Raw genomic sequence first — 10,297 nt, forward strand, 5'->3', positions numbered from 1 at the left:
ATGTGGATATTTTGTTTATGTGAGTGACAACTGGTACTTTGTTCCTATTTTGGTAACTGGCTTGTCAGGCTGCCACTAAATACCTGCAGTCAGACTTTAGTAAACATCTCAGAAAGTAGGAGATTTGAGCAAATTGAGCTTGTCAATAGTTTATTAAGAGTAGCTTCGGGGCGCCTGGGTGGCTCAGTCGGTTGAGCGGCTGACTCCGGCTCAGGTCATGATCTCACAGTCTGTGAGTTCAAGCCCCTCGTCGGGCTCTGTGCTGACAGCTCAGAGCCTGGAGCCTGTTTCGGATTCTGTGTCTCCCTCTCTCTGACCCTCCCCCGTTTATGCTCTGTCTCTCCCTGTCTCAAAAATAAATAAACGTTAAAAAAAAATAAAAATTAAAAAAAAAAAAAAAGTAGCTTCTCTATCAGTTAGCTTTTCCTAGGTCACAAACAACCCCAAAATTCAGGAGCTCAAAACAACAACCATTTATGGGTCAGACTGAGCTGGGTCAGACTGGGTTGATCTTAGGTGGGTTCATCCATCTATCTGCACTCAGCTGGTGGGATAGGTGGGTACTGGCCATCTGGGACAGCCTGGCACTCATGTTTGGGTATTGGTCAACTGATGTCTGGGGACAACAAGGATAACTGCATCATTCTCTCATCATGCAGCAGTTAAATCTAGGCTTCTTCACAAAGCAGTCAAGAGTGAGAAAGTGAGGAAATAACATAGTCCTCTTGATCCTTGGGCTCAGAATCAGTACATCACTTCTGCCAAATTCTATTGGCCGAAGCAAGTTATAAGACCAGCCCAGAATCAAGGAATGGAGGAACAGACTCCACTTCTTAACAAAGAGTAACTGAAAGGAATTATGGTCACATCTGTAATTTACCACAGTCACTGCGGCTGATTTAGAAATAAGTCATGTTTTTTAACTGAGCTGAGGCCTAATCTAAGTACAGGGTGCACGTCATGAGCCCTATAATTGACAAACTGACTTTGTTTTTGGGTTTTGAGGTCTTCTCTGAATACTGTTAGCAAGGAGGTGGAAGCATGAAAAGAGCAGCCAGTCCACTTGGCTTCAGAAAGCCCTGAGATATTTTATCCATCACTCAGCTAACTTATTTGATTGTTGATTCACAAGAAAACATTTCCAGGCTAAAGCTCCTTGATTCCATGTGAGCAAGTCAAATCCCTATTCTTTCTTTACTTTAAACTGGGGGAATGGGAGTAGCCATTGCAGAAGTAAACAAAGTTTTTATTCATTGAAAAAAAACAAAAAAAAAACAAAAACCTTACTGAATTGGCCTCCCAAACTCCAGCATAATAGTGTAGTGTAAAGTTAGTATTTAAGTTACGTGCCTATGATCTCTAGCTGAAAGTATGTATGTATAATCTAAAGGGCTCTAATCATGCCTGTGGAAACATAACAAATGATGCTTATTATTTGTTTTGCTGTCCCAAGCACCAGAATCTTGCCTGAAGCTTACAGTGGAGGTCACCTGAATCTTTCTGAGCCTTCCAACGTGGATTTTTAAATAAAGGTGGCAAAAGGATTCATGGAGAAGAATGCACATGATATACATTAATGTTAGCACAGATAACATGCATATTCGTGTGTAAACACACAGCTGCTATTACATAACTGACCCATTTCTTTCTGTTTTTTTTCTTATTTAAGCCAGATACCTTGCTTGATGTCTCCTCTCATTCTCACTCCCTGTCTGTAATGAATAATCAAGTCATACAGATTCTATTTCCTTTAAGTTTTATTTAGATTACTACACATCTCCCTAAAATACGTTTCATTTCCTCGGATCTGTTGCCTATCCTGTTGCTGAAACAAACTCCCTACAATGTAATTTTTTTATTTCATTCCCCTAAAATTATATCATGACTCTGTGTGGCCTTCAGAATAAAATTCAAACTCACATCTACATAAAAAAGGATTTTAACTTATTCAATTAACTAATTAACCACAAGGTCAAGAACAAAACAATAGGTGCTGTATGTTGCCACATTCCCCAAATGAGGTAATGCACTTTGTAGGCAGAGTTACTAAGAGAGTGGCAAAACCTGATTTGCAACTCTTAACCTATTACCCACTTCCAGGCTGACGTTGTAGAGAAAATTCTGGAGTGCTTTAATATCCACCCTCCTCCTGTGCATGCACGTCCAAACATTGGCTGAAGGAAAGGTAATTTTCCCTCTCTTGATCTAAACCAAGTGTAAGGATCATGTAGAGAAACACTTGGCCCTTGAAATTTGTTAGTCATAGAAAGGGATACCAGAACTTTATCTTAAAATGTCCATGGAGGCTAAGTGTTTGATCACTGTTGGGGTTTCCTCCTTTGCTGCCACTGATGACAACATGTTGAGTTAAGCTACTCTCGAAAACTATTTTTATGTAATTAATGTATGCTTTCTTGTTTATAAATATTTATCTACTCCGCTGTTTACCCGTTAGTCCTTCGGTGCCCTTCCCCCAAATGGATGACATTGTAAAATAAAGGACTTTGAGAATTGGAAAAAAAAAAAAAAATTACTGGTTAGCAGAGTAAAGAGGCCACAACAGAAGCAAATTTCACTGAAAGCAGAAGAAAGGTATGTGTTATATTCTGACTTGTGGGCAAGATGTGTACCACGTGCAGGCTGAAGCCCTTTTTAAATGTCACATAAATGACTGCCTGGTAGGTAGGTTGCTGTGACTTGGGCAGAAGGATGGACCTCTGGATGCCCCAGAGGGGTCTGAAAGAGGGATCATCAGTAGAATGGACTATTTGAGATCAGTATTGCCCACCTCAGAAGCACTTCAGTCAGAGGTCCCCAGCAAGGTCTGTACCTGAGAAACCCAGGAAACTATCCACCAGGGAGTATCTGTATTGGCAAAACGACCACATTCACAGGGCAAGGTCCCTGGAGTCCTACTGTGCCTATCAAAAAGCTCTTTTCCTATTTCTCACATCTCCCTGGTTCTAGTCAGTAACCTATAAAGGGAACAGAGCAGCCCAGGGATGAATTGGGGATAAAGGGAAAACAGCAAGGTGATCCTTGCCCTGGGTAAACATTCCTTGCCCCTGGCGAAGAAACTGGAATTAGTATGTGAAAAATTAAAATGGGAAATAAAGGATGCTTGGAGATCACAAAAAGATAACACAACTTTTCTTTATGCAAATTTCTTTCCCAGAAACTGATTGGAAAGCTTTCTAGAGCACATTTTTATCTGCAGTGTTGAGAAATACATAAAAATCTGATAACCTAACTTTGCAGTATTTGGTTCTTTCTAAAACTAACCTCCTCTTAGCCACAGATGGACTATGTATTTGAAGAGATAACATAAAACTCCTTCATGCTTCTCTCAGAGCAATAAAAATCAAAACCTGGGAAGTTTACTCAATGGTAACACATAAGTGTTTATAAAACACAGTGAATTCTCTGGTTAAAGGAGTTTAGAACCTGGGTAATATTCACTGGTAACCCCTCTGGTAACATTTTAATTATAATGCAGTGCCACTCCCCAGGCAATGAGTCCAATCTATTATAATATGAATAACAATCTATTTACTACAACACATTAAGAAATCCAAATATCTGGAACAGGTCATATCTCATTTGCTATTGCTGATTAAAACAAATAATGGAGTAAGATGACTTTCAGTCTCTGTCTTTCTCTCTCTCTCTTTTTAATCACCACTGCACTTGTGTCCAAGACTGTTTTGGAAATAAAGCTAATACTTTAATCCTTGAATAGATATAATTTTCTAAATTGTATTCATCATTGGAACTTAGTGTGAGAACTGTGTCTTTGAGCATTTTTTTCTAGTGATGATTTAAGAACTCTCCTGTATTGGTACTTTGTGTATTTTGTTGAATATTCCAAGGAGGTAATTTCTACACAGGTCATCATAATGCGCCAAAATACGACCTCTTGAGTTACGGAAAAGTGCAAACCGTCTTAGATAATTTTCTAATCACTTGTATGAATGACTCCTTGTTTCCCCCCTGTTCTTTCTCTGTGAATTACACAAACGGTATTTAAAGGATGGCCTAGAGCATGGAACTAGAGGCTCAGCCCAGGGGTACACAATGGGCAGAGCAGAACCCATCCCAGATGTGTCACCCTTCACCCAGTGTTAGAGGACAAGCTGCCTTTTTGCCACTCTCACATAGCAGTTGTCAGCTTTTGTGTGTGTGCGTGTGAGTTTCAAGGAGATTTCTCAGACTCCTGTTGGTATATCATTAGTTCCACTTTTCATAGAGAACAAAATCTTGAAAAGACAGATTATCTATGCGTATAGAAAATGATTTTCCCTGAAGGGCATTTTCTTTTCCTTTATCCAGTGTATTTTTAAACGTCTCAAGTGATGAGGCTGGCTGTTCAACCAAGTTCAAGAACACACTTTTTTTCAGCCCATTATCTATCATTGTGAATTCAAACCTGCTGTTTCTCTTTGCTGATAATCTATCATCTAACAAGAGCGAGGATGACTTTAAACCACAGGAGCAAAGAGCAGTCATGGACTTGGCTTACAAGGAGATTTATACATAGAACACACACAAAAATACATTCAATTCAGTATTTTCTTCTCAAGTTTTACACAATGCTCCACTCCCTATCCCTTCTAGAGACTTTGATAGTTATGATAGAGAATTACCAAATATTAAAAAGAAGAAGAAAAATGAATGGATGAATCTAAACTGTATATCTAGTCTCTTAAAATTGATTTCCAGAATGTTATTTATAATGAGATATAAATCATTATTTTATGCACATAAATGGAAACCAGAAGGGATGTCCTACTGAAGGACTCTTTATCCTAAATGTCCTTATTCTTCCTTCATTACGCTATCTATGTTCCCAGGATAGCAACATTAATTTGACATGGCTGAATTATGCTACCTACTGTTTCCTGTATAGCACTTTCTGTGCCTGAGGCTAGGTTTCCTGCTTTGGGGATAGGGGGCAGAAAGACATTTCTAACTCTACTCTAGTATGAGAAGCAATTAAGCTACAAGTTGTTTAGCTGTAAGCAGTTACCTTCACAAACCTAATAAATTATTTGATTATATGGAATGCTTAGCACTTTGACCCCTTTTGGTAAATATGCATGAAATTGCAAAACTTGTGTTGTTTTCTTGGTTTTTGTCACTTAATTATTTTAACACTGTCCCTCTTATTCCGTGCTTTGGGATGCACAAATGGCAGATAGGATAGATGCGTATGTTCTCTTATTGCCAAATCAGTTGATTATATTGTCTCTGCTGCTACTACCCTCACGGTTTCAGTTGAAGATTTCACCACTTCTTTTCTGCATACAGGCAAAAGCAGCATTTGCTGTTTTTGTCCCTTTTAATCAATTAAAAACCAACAAACAGGCATAAAACACTTCATGGACACTAATGAACCCAAAATAGTCTGGAATTAATTTCAAATTCACTACTAGTTTCAAAAATTAGCTAACACTGCAAATTGCACTGACCATGATAAGACCCTTAATAACAAGGCCTATTGTGTGAAATGTGCAAGTCAGCAGAAACACAAATGGAAACCTTTCAGCTTCAAACACTTCTAGCAGCATGTAAAACAAAGCAAGATGAAATCTGCATTAAAAAAAAAAAAAAACAGGAAGAAGAAGAAGCTTTAAGCAACTATACCTCACACCAGACCTAAGAACAAATCCCTTCAAAGTACACTTTCTCTTCTGCACACTCAAACCCATAAGAGACATGAGAGCAAAATTCTGTCTTTTTTTCCCCTGGAACCTCAATAATGATGTATCAGGAAGTCATAGTAGGTAATCTAAAGTGCCTATAACAGATAAGTATATAAATTACCTTTATTTTTATTATGAAAATTAATTTTAAAATGTGTAAAATTAAAGAACTTTGCATTATTATTTAATCTAACACAAAGAGAGATGAAATGTTGAATTATTACTTTCCTGGTGAACAATTCTCTAATCGTGCTTTTATCTAAAATTCCTGAGATTCCTTTCTTTTAAAGAAGTACTCTGACAACTAAATCACAAATTTATTTTCATTCTCACTCTCCCTACGTACATTTACTATTTACAAATTTAAGGCAATGTAGACTCGTAGTAATAATTCCACATTATTTTTATTTGTGTTGCTATTTGTTTGCTTTTAAAGCAATACAACTTTGAGTTATAATTTTTGAAATAGTACAAATGGTACAAATAGCATGCTGCATCACAGTGCGTCCTCAAGCATCATACTCTCTGAGTTTAAATGCCAGTGTCGTCATTTGTCAACTTGGGAAGATTGTTAAATCTATTCAACACTTGAATTTACTAGTCATGTAGTAGGGATCACTATCCATTTCACAGAGACACAAATTACAGGGCAATCAATAGGACTGACTCAAAGAATAAAGGAAATATATTTTTCTTCTTCCTCTATAATTATTCTGTTGATGACCAATTTCCACTGAACTCATATCCTCACCCTCTCTAGGCCTCAGAAACAGCACTGTAACTCATGGCCAATCTGTTTCTTCTTCATCAGCTCTCATCATTTTCTGTTTCCAGTCCTCTCATGAGTGAGAGTGTGACTTTCTCTCTTGAAATTCTCTTTCTTGAATACCTTCTCAATGAAGAATTTATGCAGCACTTCCTCCTACCCTTTGAAAAGCACATTCCAAAGTCTTAATGACTTTCCCAACAAAAGAAAACCAGATGTAGCCCCCAAAACTCCAGATGCTATACAACGTCTGACACCACACATAGCTAATCTTATATAAACTGAAGATTCATTTTTTCTCTCCCTTAATTTTTTTCTATAACACATTGTTCTGCTTATGAATGTTATATATACAGTCAATTATCCAAGCTAATGGAGGCAAGCTGTGGGAGAGATAATTAAGAACAGTAGATAATCTACCCTGCTATTAGTGCAGGTGTCAGCAAAGAGTCTGGCCTGAGACATCATTGTAGGGGGTGGGTGGAGGGGAGAAGGGAGGCTTGTAGTCCCAAGATAGTTATAGAGTGGTAGGAAAAAGATACCGAGGAGGGGTGGGGGAACCAGACCTGGTGAGGGAGAAACGTTAAGACAGATGATTACTCATTAATGTGAATGTTGTGAATAATCCAGAGTTTACTGTTATATTTAAATGCCTGCTTAGAATATGATACTAATTTAATCTAAAGTCATATGTTTCAATTATACCATGAACAGTTAATTTTCCCTACCCCCATTGGTTATATTTTAAGGTGACAGCTCCTATCATCAGCCCTAGAAGTCAATATTACAAATGTGCCCTTGTGATCAGTAGAGGAATTGGCATAACCCAACACCAGCACTGGGGCATCATTTAACAAATGTATTCTACTGACTATGGGTCATCACCATTAATTCTGTGCATATAAGTCAAAAAGTATATCCTAAAATTATGACCAATTGGTTTCTAATCAATTTCTTTTCCAGTACTGTTTCAATCAAGTGGTCTTTTAAATGTGTAAGAATATGTGAGCATCTCATTACTAATTCAGTAACTATTAAATGAAGGCCTATTATATGGGTTCCCAACTAATGACGCTTAGGGAGTGGTGAAATTGCATATATTCAAGAAGGCAATGGACTCTTTCCGTGTAGTAAAGGCATAATAAACATTTCAATACTCCACATACAGAATAGAAGCAAAATCATCAACCAATGAAAGCTAAAGAAATATTAAAATCTATGTGGGGAAATAGCAAGAGAAGTCCAGAAATGCTTTATTTGGTGGCTGAAAAAAAGCTGATAGTAGTGGAAATTCCTTGGCAATCTATGAGATTCTGTCATTTTTACCACTGATGGCTTCAAAGGAGAAAAAGAGTAGTTGATGCAGACCTTTCAATGTGTAACCATCTCCCCCATAGCTCTATGCTGTAGTGTCCTTTGGGCAGAAATACTCCAAAGTCTCCACTGGTGTGTTTTTCAATTACTGATACTACCCTGTCCTGATAGCCAGGAAGTGATAAAACAACAAGTAAGAAATCATTTTTCATAATCCTTTGGAGTCCAATTTAGCCTTCAAACCTGCTTCTCTTGCAGTCCTTCATGCTGTGGAAGCTGAGTTTTTAGTGGATTCCACAGGCTCAGACTGGAATCACTTCACATATTTTTCAGCAGATTAGCCTCTAGAGTATTTCTTTCTTACTCTCAAAGTCTAGTAAAACAGTATAGCCTAGAAGCATTCTCACTGAGGAGATATAAATATCAAACAAAATATTAAAACAACCTTGATTTCCGGTATTTCAAACAATGTGTTTTCTTATATTCCTTATAACAAACAAAAAAATCCTATTTTTTTTCCCCAGCTGGTTGGAGAAACTGGAATATTTAGATGAAGCATTCAGTACAGAGAGTTCCACTTGATTTGCCTACCAAGAATGATGAAAACTATGAAATGTCTTGGCTTAAAAGAAAGTTGAATGTCTAAGGAAATTAAACTGCAAGTTGCCATAAAATAATTTCCTCTTTCAAAGAAGACAATGAATAATATATTGAATTATTAAAAATTAATATAAAGAGTCAATTTTAATTGGCTTCAATTTTGAGGTTAATAGGTATTAACTTTCATTTTTATAAAATATGTCCACGTTAATGACTCCAAGATCTATTGTTTGAAAGATTTTCCCGAGGCACATGAAGCTAAGGTTGAAAGCAGTTAAGGGTGCTTGAATTCCTTTACAAGCCTATTATAAGCCAATATTCAATCAAAACGATTATTGCTAGCCATTAAAAAATCTACCAAGTATCAAGGGTAATAACTCTTGCATGTTATTACTGGGAATTCCTACAAAGCAAAAGGCTTTGTATTGCTGTTTGCAAAGACTGCTTAATTTATTTGATGTCCTTGGGAAAAAAAAAAAAAATCTGCTCAACCAGGAAAATAAAAAAAAGAGTAGTTTGTCCCCATTATCTCTGAACAAGAAGTGTCAGGAAGCTTCAGGCTAGAATTAACATGAGATAGGCTATTAGAGTTGTAAGAGCATTTAGCAACCTTCCCTACTGACTTCGGGGTGATAATATATACAGCCCCCTGTAATCTGTCTCCTCTGCTGCTCTTTGCCTCTCTCCTCCTCTCCTTCTTTACTAATATACATGGCTTATTATAAAGCACGGTAAGTAAACAGCTGCATTTTTCTGCTGAAGTGACACCATTAGTTGGAGTTTTACCTTCGGCAAAGTCATATAAAGAATCACTGCTTAAATGTAACCATTTTTAAAAAGCCAAACACAACATTCAAGCATAGAAATTTTCCATGACCCATGCTCTAGAAAGTAAACTGTATCTAGTATTTGCACTAGAAAAGTTTTCACATGTTGCTAATTTTCACAAATAAGGAATGCGAATTTAGTCAAGTTGAAGTTGAAGAAAATAATTGCTTAGAATTAGTATCGAATAATTCATGAAATAAAATGCAGTAGTGTTAACAAGAGTTGAAGAATGTATCTGGATGATTCAGAGTGCCAGTAATTATTAATGTAAATAATAATGTCCCCCTGGAACTGAGTATGGTCCAAAGCACATTTAAACCAAGGCAGCCTTTTCTTTTCTTGAAACATGTAAGACAGAATGTACCAGAAGTGATATTCGAACATTTTTAGTACGTGTATTTCTCCTAGCATTTCTAGCTTAATTTCCCTTAAATTGATATTAATAATTTGGAAATTAAAAATGCAGAGCAAAACAAAAATGACACAAGCGTGTAACTCAAAATTTATTAAAGCTTAGGCAGCAAAATATCTAACGAATAACAAGAATCTATGGACATTTCTTTTAATTCAGTTGTTTTCAACCTTGGCATTATTGACAGAGGTATACAATGCTTCGTTGTAACAAACTGTTCAATGATCATAATCCCTCTTAAGTGGAAGACCTAGTCGAAATTCGGCAATGTTTTATTACAACATTGACATGGAAAAATAAGCTATCATCAAATTCTCACTCGCAAAATTCAATTTGTTTTAAGAAGATAATACACATACTAGCTGAAATAAGACACAGCTGGACTTCACCTATATTTCCTATACACTTCCTGGGAAAATGAAATATTGTTACAAATAGATGAGAAGTTTGGGATCCAAATACCAAATACTAAAATTGATAAATACCACTGTCTTAGTCTGCTTGGGCTGCCATAGCAAAATACCATAGACATGGTGGCTTAAACAACCGAAATGTATTTCTCATAGTTATAGAGGCTGTAAGTCTGAGCGCAGCCTTACAGTTCTGATGAGAGCTCTTTCCCCAGCTTGTGGATGGCTGCTTTCTTGGTGTGTACTTACATGACTTCTTTGTGTG

The 10,297-nt window shown here is 36.9% G+C and overlaps 1 long non-coding RNA gene across 3 annotated transcripts in view; it reads left to right on the forward strand.

The window, feature by feature from the left end:
• LOC122229504 overlaps nt 1-10,297 on the forward strand; it is a 102,690-nt gene that overhangs the window by 73,473 nt on the left and 18,920 nt on the right. Inside the window, exon 7 of one of the 3 annotated variants that reach the window (XR_006207010.1) lies at nt 8,307-8,524. The exons of the other annotated variants lie outside the window; for them this stretch is intronic. This is a non-coding gene — a long non-coding RNA (uncharacterized LOC122229504). Of the gene's footprint in view, nt 1-8,306; nt 8,525-10,297 lie in introns of those variants that run through there. 3 annotated transcript variants of the gene reach the window in all.

Source organism: Panthera leo, chromosome C2, assembly GCF_018350215.1.
Source record: "Panthera leo isolate Ple1 chromosome C2, P.leo_Ple1_pat1.1, whole genome shotgun sequence".
Taxonomy (NCBI): Eukaryota; Metazoa; Chordata; class Mammalia; order Carnivora; family Felidae; genus Panthera; species Panthera leo.